Source organism: Enhydra lutris, unplaced genomic scaffold (genome assembly GCF_002288905.1).
Source record: "Enhydra lutris kenyoni isolate GAN:26980312 unplaced genomic scaffold, ASM228890v2 scaffoldscaffold40, whole genome shotgun sequence".
In the NCBI taxonomy this organism is placed as follows: Eukaryota; Metazoa; Chordata; class Mammalia; order Carnivora; family Mustelidae; genus Enhydra; species Enhydra lutris.
In genome coordinates this window covers 4560196-4574939 of record NW_019154124.1, presented here as the reverse complement: position 1 = coordinate 4574939, position 14744 = coordinate 4560196, and the positions used below count along the sequence as shown (strand labels likewise).

At 45.5% G+C, this 14744-nt stretch overlaps 1 protein-coding gene across 1 annotated transcript in view; it reads left to right on the top strand.

The window, feature by feature from the left end:
- Positions 1–14744, top strand: part of LOC111155295 (LHFPL tetraspan subfamily member 3) — a 605362-nt gene that overhangs the window by 465706 nt on the left and 124912 nt on the right. The gene's annotated exons all lie outside the window — the stretch shown is intronic.

Genomic DNA, 14744 nt, shown 5'->3' with positions numbered 1-14744 from the left:
TAAAAGCCAAGCCGAAGAGGATCCAACTGTTCAAGTTGGGAAAGAAAAGTGTTTGAGCAGCTTTTCTTACTGTTGTTAAGGAGGAAATGGGAAGAATGGGCTTTGAAAGCAGAGAGATGTTTTTCGTTGTTTTGGTTGTTTTTTGTTGTTGTTTTCCAGAGAGAGAGAAAGCACATATGTGTGGGGGTCAGGGGAGCACATGGAGGGAGAGGGAGAGAACCTTAAACAGACTCCATGCTGAGCTTGGAGCCGGACATGGGGCTCGAGCTCACAAGCTGAGATCATAACCTGAGCCAAGATCAAGAGTGGGATGCTTCACCCACTGAGCCACCCAGGCACCCCTAGAGAGAAGTGTTTTAACAAAATATTAATGTTTATTTCCCTTTGCCTTTCTAATTACAAGGCATTCTCCATAAAGCATCCTAAAGCCCCGATCCTCAAGATTAGGATTATTACAGAAGGTAAACAAATATTAGATTGAACCATGGGAAATTGCTGGCAGTCAACCTTGTGACCTAAAATATGGCAATTTCCTACAGTACAACCTAACAGGAAAAAAATTAACAATTTTGATATACAAAACAAATTTTTCACTAAGAAGATATCTTCAAAGCAACACCACCTCAACAGAGAAGGGATTTTCTAAATTTGTTTGTTTGACCTATCAAAAGCTAAGTAATAGGACTTCCTTCCATCTATCTTTAAGGGCCAGCCAGAAAACTGGAGTCATCTTAGTTTGAAAGATTCTAGAACCTCAGTACCTTGTAAGAGATATAAGAGGAAATGAGTCAACGAGGGGACTATACAGTTTCCTAAGGAGACTTAAAGGAAAGAAGATCACTCTGTCAAATGCTGTGACAGGCATGAATTAGATACTCCAAACTGAAGAGAAAAATAGCAAATAAGGAACTAAAAATTCTGAGAGTCTAAGAGGCTGAAGCTCACTTTGAGTTGGGGTCCAGAGAGCAACCATGGAAGCACATTCTATAAAACGTAGCTCAGTTATGTGACTACTTGTCTCAATGGAGAGGAGATGAAAAATGGAAATAGACCAGTAACTAGCTGCCTTTTATGTAGAAGAGCCTTTCTCAGAAGATATTCAAATAATTTTGCAGGCACACATAAATGCTAGACTCAAAAATACTGACATATTGAGCTTCATAACAGTCTCAGGGGAGTGGAAGGACACAGAGCGTAATGACACAGGTGTAATCCGGCCACATGGGACCTCTCTGGGAATGGCAGATTGCCCTTTGCACCCCGTTGCAGACATCATCCATTGATCCTGGCCAGATGTTTCTACCTGAGCCAGAAGGAATCTCAGAGTCCTTCTCAACATGGACTCCAACAGCCACTAGCAACTAATCCAGAGGAAAGCCAGGATTGAAGCTTATTTTCCCTTTCTTTGTCCCCCTTCTGTGCCTTTGTTAACATCACCCAGAGGGTCTCTCCTCAGACTTACAACCTGTTTCTCCTAGCCCCCACCTTCTTCCACTAGAACGTGAATTCCTGAAGTGCAGGGATCTCCTTTCTGTTTCTGAACACCGAAGGCCCTTGATAGTGCTTGGCTTGGGGTGGAGCCCCACAGATCTTGATGGAATGAATGATTCTTTGCTTGACCAAACTCATGTTGGGAGCATCGCCTCCGTAATGAACCCTTCTGTGTCCTTCCAGCCGGAGGCCACCTCTTTCTCCACTTCCTTCACTGAGCCACACAGGATGAGTAACTTCTTGACCACACATAACACACCTGCCTAGTAGACCCCCAATCAGTGACTATTGACTTGAACTACAATAACAGCAGACACCTGACCAAATAATTACAATAATGGCACTTTTCAGGTATTTTGTTTCATTGATCTTTGTGTCTGCTTTTATGCCAATACCATATTGCTTTGATTATGGCAGCTTTGTAATACAGTTTGAAGTCAGGGAATGTGGTACTTCCAGCTTTGTTCCTCTTTCTCAAGATTGCTTTGGCTATCCAGGGTCTTCTGTGGTTCCATAAAAATTGTAGTTTTTTGTTCAATTTCTGTGAAAAATGCCATTGGAATTTTGATAGGGATTGCATTGAATTTGTAGATTGCTTTGGATAGCATGGACATTTTAACAACATTCTTCTAATCCATGAGCATGGAATATATTTCCATTTCTTTACATTGTCTTCAGTTTGTTTTATTAATCTCTTACAGTTTTCAGTGTACAAAATTTTTATCTCCTTAGTTAAATTTATTCCTTGGTATTTTATTCCTTTTGATGTGCACATGCAAATGGGATTGTTTTCTTAATTTCTCTTTCTGGTAGTTCGTTATTAATGTATGGAAATGCTGCAGATTTCTGCATACTGATTTTGTATCCTGCAACTTTACTGGATTCATTTATTACTTCTAACAGTTTTTTGGTGGATCTTTAGGATTTTTCTATATATAATGTCATATCATCTAAAAATAGTGACAGTTTGACTTCTTCCTTTCCAACTTATATGCATTTTATTTCTTTTTCTTGCCCAGTTGCCCTGGCTAGCGTTTCCAATACTATGTTGCATAAAAGTGATGAGAGTGGACATCCTTGACCTGTTCCTGAACTCAGAGGAAAAGCTCTCCACTTTCCACTATTGAGTATGATGTTAACTGTGGCCTTGTCTTATATGACCTCCATTGTGTTGATATACCTTGCCTTTGGAGTTTCTTTATTAAGAGTTTTCATCATAAATGGATGCTGACTTTTCTCAAATGCATTTTCTGCATCCATTGAGATGACAGTGTGATCTTATCCTTCATTCTGTTAATCTGTGTATCACACTGATTTCTGGATGTTCAGGCAGCCTTACATCCCAGGATTGAATCCCACTTGATCATGGCATATGATCCTGTTAACACATTGTTGAATTTGGTTTGCTAATATCTTGTTGAGGAGTTTTGTATATATGTTCATCATAGATATTGGCTTATAATTTTGTGTGTGTGTGTGTGTGTGTGTGTGTGTGTGTGATATCCTTGTCTGGCTTTGGTATCAGAGTGATGCTGGCCTCGTAAAGTAAGTTTGGAAGTGGCTCCCTCCTCTTCTGTTTTTTTTGGAAGAGTTTGAGAAGAATGGGTATTCATTCTTTGAGCATTTGGTAGAATTCACCAGTGAAGCTGTCTGGTCCTGGACTTGTGTTTGTTTGGGGGTTTCTTTTTGATTTTTGATTTTTGTTAGTTTCTGTTTTGTTGTTTTAATGCCGTAAAATGACAACATCTCTCTTGACCAAACCTTTAAGGCTAATGATAGCTACTTATATTCTTTTGTTGTTGTTGTTGTTGTTGTTGTTGTTGTTGTTGTTGTTTTGTTTTTTAAAGATTTTATTTATTTATTTGACAGACAGATCACAAGTAGGCAGAGAGGCAGGCAGAGAGAAAGGAAGGGAAGCAGGCTCCCTGCTGAGCAGAGAGCCCGATGTGGGGCTCAATCCCAGGACCCTGAGATCATGACCTGAGCCGAAGGCAGAGGCTTTAACCCACTGAGCCACTCAGGTGCCCCAGCTACTTATATTCTTGATACGTCCGTGTCTATTATTTTTTTATTCTCTCACCCTAGAGAGATTGAATGACTTTTTTTTTTTTTACCATTATTTGACAGATGAGAAAAATGAGGCATAAAGAAGGGAACTGACTTGCCAAAAATCATTCAATTAGTTAATGACACAGAGACTATTAGAACTCAATTCTTTTGACCCCCACGTCCTGCACTCTTTCTGCTCAAATTTAATGGCCTTTGTGTGAGCTGTCTTGCAGCCCTGCAGTCCCAGGGCATGCTGACAGGAGAGCTCAGACAATGGCTCAGATTGTCTCCTCGCAACAACTCTACAAGGACACTGGAACCCACACAGCAGTGCCCTTTCCCATTCTAAGGCCACCTTAGCTCACTCTTCCCAGGAAAGGGCAGGCTGTGCTAACCAGCACTGCTGCCCAGCAAAGTGAACGGAAACATCATGCAGAGATAAAGTAGAAAGCAGAAGCCTCATTCCCTTGCTGCCTTGAAGTAGAGAATAAAGCATCCTTGGAGGTCCTCCTTCTGAGAGTGGGTTCACCTTCTGAATACAAATGGCAACCTCCTTCCCGTGACTCTGCCTGCTCTCGAGGCAGGCAAACCACACGTTCAGGGGCTAAGACACATGACTTGGGCTTCAATCCTGCAATCAGATATATTTTTAATTCAAGTTCCGCACAATTTGGTTAACATTAACTTTATTGGGTAATTACCTTATTTGGAGTGCTCTCAACAGCACTGTTGACAAGAATGTCAGCTTGCTACGAGAGATGGGCTTGCTGACAGCAACACAAAAAGAAGCTGAGGCAGGTTTTTCTTTTAACCTATTTATTAAAATTTCATGAGTAAGTCATTTTCTCCCTTGTGGGCTTTTCCTGCTACTTTGTATGGGATCACAGCTGCTTGAATGTAAATGTAGCTGCCTGGTCTCCCTGTGTTCCACAGCCAGAGAGGCCCCCTGGGGGTCTCACACACCGCCCCACTGCCCACACCCCGCCTCCAGGAACTGATGGAGCAGTGAGTCGCTGCTGGCTTCCCGTCACCCATCATCTTGGTGAGCTAAGCACAGACAGGCAGGGTGCTGCTGTGGGAGAGTCTGGGTGGGCTCTGCCCTGAGTTGGAGGGAGGACTTTCTGAGCCTGGTTCTCATCAGCCCTGATTGTCCATATTCATGACGGGAGAGTACCAGCCCCATCAGCACTGCCCCCAAAGCCGTCATGATTAACACCAGGCTATCAGGATTCTCCACAACAGAGCAAAAGTGCCCTCTAGTTAGATAAGTTTAAGAAATATCATGCATACTTCATAGCTCTCCTGGAGAATCACAGCCAAAGTTCAGAAGACTGAAAAAGGTCACTCGGTGCTACGGGTTGAACTGTGTCCCTCCCTCTTCCCACCAAACTCCCATGTTGAAGTCCTAACCCCCAGTACCACAGAAGGTAAACTTATCTGGGTAGAGACTCATCGCAGATATAATTAGTTAAGATGAGGTCACACGGAAGTAGGGCAGGCCTCTAATCTCGTCCTGATGAAAAAGGGAAATTGGAACGTGGACGCCCACACAGAGGGAAGACCGGGCGGCTGTGACAGCAGAAAGCAGAGTGATGCCTCTCCAAGGCACAGGATGTCCGAGATGGCCATGAAGTCACCAGATGCCAGGCGTAGAACAGGTTCTCCCCTCACAGGCCCAGAAGGAACTAACCCTGCCAACACCTTGGTTCAGACTTCTAGCTTCCAGAACTGTGAGATGATACCTTTCTGTTCTTTTAACCCTAGAGTGTGGTACTGTGTCACAGCAGGCCTGGCAAACCAATACGAAAGGTAAGAAAAGCAGCCACACAACTGGTTCGTGGAAAAGCCAGGAAGGGAATTCAGCCTCCTGGCCTTTGGAAGAGCTCGACGTGCACCACATAATACAGGCATGCTCAACGCCCATTCCTGGGCTTCTGATCCCTCCTGGAATGTGGCACAGACAGAGAAATGGGAAGAGAGCCGGGAGATGGGAGGACAGGTAAAGGAAAAGAGACAGGAAGACCGTGGTTTCCCCTTCTTCTCTCTTCCTCTTCTCCTCCTTTCCTTCCAGGGCCCTCCTTCACAAAAATTGAAATGGTATTGGTAGTAAGAGCTCAATTTGTTGAGCACTTGCTGTGTGCCAAGCATGGTTCTAAAATGTTTACAGACATCACCGAACCCCAACAATGAGGGAGATGCTGCTGTTATCCCCATTGCACAGATGAAGAAACTGAAGTGAGGATTTTTAGATGACGTGTCCAGTGTTGCTCAGCTCACCAGTGATGGAGCAGGGTTTGGTCCCAGGCTGCCAGGCTCCAGAACCCGACTCTAACCACTGTCCTATCCCCTCCTATACCTTCAGATAATGTAGAGAGAAAGGGTCTTTGCAACCTGCAGTCAAGCAAAGCCTTTAGGTTTTCCAGAGCTTAAACCCCAGGAAAACCTCCAAGTAAATGCTCATCACTGTGTCCCAGTGTTTTTCCAGAACTTGTGCTTTATAGAAAAAGAGTGTTTTTGGCTCTTTGTATTCTGGGCGTCAAGATATGGTCTATTCTATTCAAGTGCTTTTGTATATTCAGTTGTAGCTTATCGTGTTCTTCTTCTGGAGCTTTGAGGATCTCTGTTTGCAGTACAAGGAGCATGCTAGATTAAAGGCCTCAGTCAGGAGGCAAAATATAGGACTCTTAAAAAATATATATATATAGGACTCTTAGCATCTTCCTACATTAGAGCAGAACCACACTATAAAATTTCCACTTGCCCTGCCTCTTTGATGCAAGGTGAATGCTGAGCCATCAGCATCGGTGTTACAGTTATAAGACAAATCGCTGGCCTTCCCGGGGAGGGTTTGATTTCAACAATCATTGTCAATGCGCGTGTCAAAGATGGAACCACACCAAGGCTCAAATGTAGGGTCACCATAATATGCAGCATTTCAGGCCGTTAAATACGGCTATAAATTTTCATAGGCTCCTAACCAACTAATATTTCCATGGAACCCTCAGCTCCCTTGATGTTACCCATTCGTGCCCGAATACCAATATTTTTATGTTAAAAAAAATTTTTTTTCATTTTCCTGCCAGGTACATGAGTATTAGGCGCCATGTAGAGAAAAGTTACAGAGATGAAAGAAACAGTTTGCAAGAATTTAAAATACGCTCTCTTGCCAGGCTGAAGAATATGATTTAAAACCTCAAAGGTTTTTCTCTTGCCCTGAAGCAAGCAGCCACTGTAATAATTTAACTGGAACCTTTTATTATATTAGTCATTAACTTTAAAAATGCAAATCTTCTGAATACAGCCAACAACTAACAATGTTTCTTCTTGGCTAAAAGGCTTATTCTTCAGGGTTTCTTCTAGATTCTCTGAACTTTCTCTTCCATATTTCCTTCTCAGCTTACCAGAACATAAAAAATGCATGCTCACATTTTTCTGAAATCGTAGTTTTTCCATGCATGCCCTAAAATGCCTCCTATTTCTATGAGAATTTTGGAATGCATTGGTTGGGAGAAGAGGAGAGTGTAATTTCAAAAATAGCCTTTGTCCATATTTTCTAGTTCTGGTTTAAGTTATAAACTAGCTGGTACCAGACCAAAGCCAAAGAAAGATCTAGATCCAGTGGGATATGAACCTAAATGTGTTCCTAATAACATGAAAGCTTCATGGTGGTGAGCATCACAGACACAAAGGACTAGAAAGTAAATAACCTCTGCGAGTTCAAAGTCATCCAGACTACAGCTGAAATTATATGCCCACACTGGTAAGAAATTATTTGGAAAGATGGTACTTTGCCATAATTACAACGCCAAATAGAGCAACTTAAAATAAAATAAAATAAAATAAAATAAAAATAGATTTTTTAATTTATTTTTATTTTTTAAACATTTTATTTATTTATTTGACAGAGACAGCTAGAGAGGGAACACAAGCAGGGGGAGTGGGAGAGGAAGAGAGAAGCAGGCTCCCTCACTGAGCCAGAACCCTGACTTGGGGCTGCATCCCAGGACCCTGGGATCACGAACAAGCCAAAGGCAGATGCTTAACAACTGAGCCACCCAGGTGCCCCTAGAGGGGATTTTTTTAAACCACGCCTCAAATCCACGCTCTCAAGGTTCCTCTGGGTCTCCCCACCCCTGCTGCCCATTCAGTCCTCCTCCTCAGGCCTTCTTCCCAAGCTCTGACAAAGACTTCTTGTGTCTGAAACACCCTGAAGTCTTAGTCCAGGCCCAAGAGCCCCGAGGCTCCCTCTTTTACTCAGTCAGTGTAAACCCTGGTTCCCACCTAACCCTGTGCTTCCGAATCACCTTCCAAGCCTCCCCCTCTGCTGGGCCCCAACCCCGGGGGTTTCTGATAGCTAGGCTGGCGGAGGAGGTACCAGGCCTGAGAATTCCTAACAAGCTCCCAGGTTATAGGACCCTGCCGGTCCCAGGACCACACTTGGTGAACCCCGCTCTTAAACCAACAACAAAGTCCCAGATATTTATACGAACATCTAGATTTTCTTCTCGTTGTGTATTTCCCTTGTGCTTGGTCTCCTCCTTTACAGCACGTGGACCTGTGGGGGTCACGTGGGGTGGCTGGGCTGCTAGACGGGAGGGTAACTGATCTCACGTTGCACAAAACCATGACAGACTTTTACAATAAGGGGAACAAACATAGCTCCTTAAGGCCAGATACCCACCACTCCTGATTCAACAGTGGCAAAAAAGTTGAAAAAGAAAACAGTGCCCAATTCCATGAGCCCTGTCCGCCTCGCTGGGAAGGACCATTATGTTTGAGCATCTTCCAGAAGGCACAGTGCTGTGTGGTGCTGAACATCATGACCTGTAGGAGCGTCGGGTTGTCTGAGCCACAGGAAGGAGTCACAGGGAGTTTGACGGTAGCCCCGTGGATTATGGCGTGGCCTGAAGAGACAGAAGCTGCCTCTCATCTTCATTTTCTGCCTCAAAAGGACCATGTTGCCTGTATCATTTTTAATGGATCTTTGTACATCCTTTGTTTAGAGATGAACACTCAGGCTCGAGCACTTGGTCTTTTCCTTCTTGGTGCTCCTGGAAAACCGGGATCAAGGAGTAGGCAAAGAAGGGTACCCAAAGAGGCCTAGAACCCTGTTGGCAGACACCCCCAGCCACCCTGATTCTGTTCCTGCCAGCCCAGAGACTGCTGGGAATAAGGAGCCACAGGCTTTTCCTGAGGATGCCCTCCCGTTGGCTTGTCTGCAGTTTCTCACTTCCCTTTGCAGCTAATTATTCCCTTGGCCTGATACAAACTCCCAAAGGCAACCTTCCCAGAAATCCCCATCCCTTATCACCAGCACATCTGAGAAAACCACTTGTCTTATGGAATCACACCTCAGAAAACTGGGGAGACCATGTCGTTGTCTTCTCAGGCTGCTGGTATTAGGCTCCATTGCCAGACTAACCCCTTGTTTGCGGTCCTTCCCTACCTGAGAGACTGACCTGGAGGCAGGCAGAGTCGCAAGTGGAAACACAGCAGAAATCGTGTTCTTTGGAGAAGTCTCTTCAAGTAAAAGGAAAAGGGATGACAGGGATCCCCTGTCATTGAAGTAAGGCATTCTGGTAGCCTGGCTTCACCAGCTGCTTGTGGGGCACAGTAGGGTTTGGTGTCCAGGAGAGAATCCGGGATGTCTTGAATCTGCTGTCCTACCCCAAACAGTGCTTCCCCAAGCTCCTTCCAGGACGAGCTGGGCTCCACTTCCTGGGGCAAGAGCCCTGCTTTAGAGGAAGAAGCAGGACTGAGAAGGAAGCAGACCCAGGTCCTATCAGGGTGGTGGGGCCACAGGTGCCCTGGTTGACAGACCCTGAGCCCCACACCTGGGTCACGATATCCTTCAGATGCTGTTGGAACCACAAGATTGAGCGGAGTCTATGTTTGTCATTGTTGGGGGCTCTCAGTGGTCTTCACCTCGACTCCTCTGAAACCCGGCTCTACTGTAAATCAGCCGAATCTCCCGTGACCTTGTGCACAGGGGACAGCCACCCCACCCCAGGCCCTGGTGCCTTGATGAGCTGCTGTGTCCCTAAGCCGGTATTGGTTGACTATCGCTAAGCGGCATGGAGTCTGGTGCAGGGAGAGGGGAGACAGGAACACAACCCCACAGACTTCACCACTCCACAAACTTACCCGAGAGACACCCAGCGCTCTAATACTCCTATGGGAAAGAACAAATATCCTGACTCCCAAACCCCTCACTCTGTTTCTCAGTTTTCCAACCACTACGTGCACCCTACAGGAGCTCCCTGTGCCCACTAACATCCACTGATTTCCCACACATAACTCCTCGTGCCTGGGCCAACACACTCCCCTCTCCCCCCAACCCCCTCTCTCCTCCCACCATCCTCCTGGAGCTCCCAGGCTGAGGCACCTACAAGTGGTTGGATGCCCCGGCTCTGGCCTGGACGGCCTCCATCAAAATCCAGGCTCCGGTGTGTGGTCTGTCACATTCAGCAAGTGCCGAGCCACTTCATGTTTCAGTGTCCTCTTCTCTAAAATGGGGGTGGTGTGGGGCCCCGGGTTGGCTCTCTCAGTAGAGTGTCCACTCTTGGTTTCGGCTCAGGGTCATGCGATTGAGCCCCATGTCAGGCTCCATGCTCAGGGAATCTACTTGAGAATTCTCTCTGTCTCTCTCGCTCTGCCCTTCCACCCCCACCCCCCCCATGTGCTATTGTGGACATCGCTGCTATAAACATTCGGGTGCACGTGCCCCTTCGGATCACTACATTTGTATCTTTAGGGTAAATACCCAGTAGCGTGATTGCTGGCTCGTAGGGTAGCTCTATTTTCAACTTTTTGAGGACCCTCCATACTGTTTTCCAGAGTGGTTGCACCAGCTTGCATTCCCACCAACAGTGTAGGAGGGTTCCCCTTTCTCCACATCCTCGCCATCATCTGTCGTTTCCTGACTTGTTAATTTTAGCCATTCTGACTGGGGTGAGGTAGTATCTCATTGTGGTTTTGATTAGTGTTTCCCTGGTGTCGACTGATGTGGAGCACTTTTTCATGTGTCTGTTGGCCATCTGGATGTCTTCTTAGCAGAAATGTCTTTTCATGCCTTCTGCCCATTTCTTGATTGGATTATTTGTTCTTTGGGTGTTGAGTTTGATAAGTTCTTTGTAGATTTTGGATACTAGCCCTTTATCTGATACATCATTTGCCAATATCTTCTCCCATTCTGTCAGTTGTCTTTTGGTTTTGTTAACTGTTTCCTTTGCTGGGCAAAAGCTTTTGATCTTGATGAAGTTCCAATAGTTCATTTTTGCCCTTGCTTCCCTTGCCTTTGGCCATGTTTCTAGGAAGAAGTTACCGCAGCTGAGGTCGAAGAGGTTGTTCTCCTCAAGGATTTTGATGGATTCCTATCTCACATTGAGGTCTTTCATCCACTTTGAGTCTATTTTTATGTGTGGTATAAGGAAATCGTCTAGTTTTATTTTTCTGCATGTGGCTTTCCAATTTTCCTAACACCATTTTTGAAGAGACTGTCTCTATTCCATTGGACATTCTTTCCTGCTTTGTCAAAGATTAGTTGACAATAGAGTTGAGGGTCTATTTCTGGGCTCTCTATTCTGTTCCATTGATCTGTGTGTCTGTTTTTGTGCCAGTACCATACTGGCTTGATGACGACAGCTTTGTAATAGAGCTTGAAGTCTGGAATTGTGATACTACCAACTTTGGCTTTCCTTTTCAACATTCCTCTGGCTATTCAAGGTCTTTTCTGGTTCCATATAAATTTTAGGATTATTTGTTCCACTTCTTTGAAAAAAAACGGATGGTATTTTGATAGGAATTGCATTAAACATGTTGATTGCTTTAGGTAGCATAGACATTTTCACAATATTTGTTCTTCCAATCCAGGAGCATGGAACATTTTTCCATTTCTTTGTGTCTTAATTTCTTTCATAAGTACTTTATAGTTTTCTGAGTATAGATTCTTTGCCTCTTTGGTTAGGTTTATTCCTAGGTATCTTATGGTTTTAGGTGCAATTGTAAATGGGATGGACTCCTTAACTTTTTTCTTCTGTCTTGCTGTTGGTGTGAGCCTTCTATAGGTATTTTCACATACACATGATGATGGGAGGCTTTGTATTGTAGAGTGTGAACTCTGCAACCAGACTTCCTGGGTTCAAAGACCTGGGTCTGCCACTCAATAGCTGTGTGATCCCCATGCCTCAGTTTCCTCTCCTGTACAGTGGGGATAATAATCAAACCTCCCAGGCCTGTTCACTTTCTGAACACCTGGACAGCTGCCCCTCAGTCCTCCTTCCCCCTCAAGCCCTGCCACCTTCAGTGACCTCATCCGAGATCACCCACGTAGTTGTAAACTCTCAGTTCTTGGATTTCCTCTACTTGCTTGCCCTTCAGTTCCTGCACACCCCAGCCACAAACTCTAGACCTTGGACTTTGCCACTAACTAGAACCTCTGGAAAACAAAAATCAGATCTCCATTTTCTGTCCTTCAAGGTGATCAAGACCTTGATCCCTCCAACTTTGACTTTCTCTGTCATCACAGGCTTTGTGACGAGTGTGCCCTCATTTCATTCCTTTCTTTGCAAGCATCCTGAAGTCCTTCGCCATGTTTCCTTCTATGAGTCCACCAAGAGGCCAACCCTACGTTCATCCAACTGTCCACCTTCCTTGATTCTATCCCTGGACCATTAAATGGGACCAAGGGAAAAGAAAATCACACAAGCACAGAAGTAGGTACCACTCTCACGGATGCCATCCTTCTGTGTTTCTCGGCTCGGTCCCCTACTGTCCTCCACCAGTCTGAGCCCACAGCCTTGTCTCCAACCTCAGAGGAGAAACAGGTGCTGTCAGATAAACGTCACCTTACAGCTGCTGGGCGTTGTCATGCTTTTCCTCCTCTACATCCTTATTTTCCTGTTCTCTCCTGTCACTGCGGAAGAGGGGTCCCTCCTTCCATCCTAAGGAAATCCCTCTGCCAGTACAAGGAACACAGCCGCTCTGTGTTCTGCAGAACCTTACAGGGTCCATCTGCCCCAGGACCTCTCCCCAGCCTCTCCTGGTGTCCTTTCCATCAGCACCAAAATGTGCTCAAGTCTGGTAACTTAAAACTAAAAACCTTCTTGGGGCACCTGGGTGGCTCAGTGGGTTAAAGCCTCTGCCTTTGGCTCAGGTCATGATCCCAGGGTCCTGGAATCAAGCCCCACATCAGGCTGTCTGCTCAGCAGGGAGCCTACTCCCCCCACCCCCTCTCTCTGCCTGCCTCTCTATCAAATAAATAAAATCTTAAAAAAACACACACACAAAAACCTTCTCTCGACCCTAGGAACCCCCTGACCTCCCTGCTTTCTTCACCGTGAAGCTTCCTGACAGTTACTTTCACTTTCTCCTCCCACACTTCCTCCCTGCAAGCTGCCTTCTGGCTTATTAGCTTTTCACCGATGTCACCAGTGACCTCTGTGCTAATAAGTGTAAGGAACACAGTTTGGTCCTTATCGTCTTCTACTCCTCTGCACTATTCAACGCTGCTAACCACTCCTTCCACTGTCTTCTTTTGGCTTCCATGACACCATATTCTTGTTTTTCTCCTTTCTTAAAATTTACTCTGTGTTGAGGGTCCCTCTTCCCCTCCCTGCCCCCTTAAATATTGACGTTCTTTGTGTTTCCATTACTGAACCTGTTCCAGTGATCTATTATTGCAGAACAAACTACCCCAAAACTTAGCAGCAGAAAGCAATAACCATTTTATTGCGTTCATAATATCATGGGTCAGAAATTCAGGCATGGCCCCGCAGGGCAATCTGTCTGCTCTACATGATGCTGACTGAGATCACTCAGTGGTATTCAGCTAGCGGCTGGGCTGGGCTGGAAGTTCCAAGACATCTTCACTCAGGTGCCTGGTACTTGGCAGAGTTAACCAGAAAGGTGGTACACTCTCCCTCTCCAAATCTTGGACTTGTCCACAGGGTCTCCCCAGCAAGGCTGCTGGTCATCTCACAAGGCAGGTCAGGGAGCCAATAACAAGTGCTCCAAGACCTAGGAAGAGAAAGCTGCCAATTTCTCAAAACCTGAGCCTGGACTCAGGCACAGCATTATATTTACCTTATTCTGTTGGCCAACCAATCATAAGCTTACCCAGATCCAAGGGAAGGAGACCTAGACCTCCTCTCTCAATGGGAAGAGGGATCCAAGACTTTGTGTCCATCTTCAATCCACCGCAGCCCTCTCCTTGGCAAAAAGCAGTCTCCACACAGCCCCCATCATCTTTCTCCTGAATCACTGTAACACCTTCCTAACTGGTCTCCCTCCTCCTGTGCTGCCCTTTCCAGCCCATTACCCACAATGAAGCCATAGAGACTTTCTTCAGTGCGTATCATATCACATCATTCTCTGACCGAACCCCTTAGCAGCTTCCCACTCCTTAGCGTGCAGTCCTATGTCAGTCCCTGTGACTTGTCACTGCTGATATTGTCACTCCACTTCTCACCACTTCTTCTATTCTCAACTCCACAATACTGGTGTCCCCAAGCATGTCACACTCTCTTCAAGCCTTTGTACATTCTTTCCCCTTTGGAATGCCCTTCTATCCAGCATTCCCCGTGCCCTACCTCCCATGGGCAAGCACAAGCATGTCTCACACACACACACACACACACACACACACACACACACTTTCCACTTTCACCCTCCTTCAGAGCTTGGCTTAGACAGGTGATTCTGGAAATGTGGTCCAGAGCAGGCAACATCAGCATCAACTGGGAACTTGTTAGAAATGCACATTCTCAGGCCCCAGACCTACTGAATCAGAAATTCCAGAGGTGGGGCCCAGAAATATTTATTTTGACAGTCTTCTGACTTAGTCATTTGATTTTGGTGTTTGGTAAAGGCTGAGAAACACTGATTTAGATAACATCTCTCCCAGGCAGCTTTCCCTGACCCAACCCTCTACCCAGCTATTGGAATAGGGATGTCTCCTGCATATTTCCACAGTCATCCCTCACTCCCTCGATCATATCCCCATCACAGGGTACTGTGATCGCCTACTTGTGTCACCTCAGTGACTCCCTCTGAGTTCCCATAGGCAGGGACTATATCTTAAGTATTACTCTCCCCTCAGCAACTACCTAATGACTGTTAGGACAGTAGCTCAGTAAGAAATAGTGAAGCCAATATTCAAACCCCCGTGTGCATCCCAATCTTCAATCAGTGTAGACTATAAATAC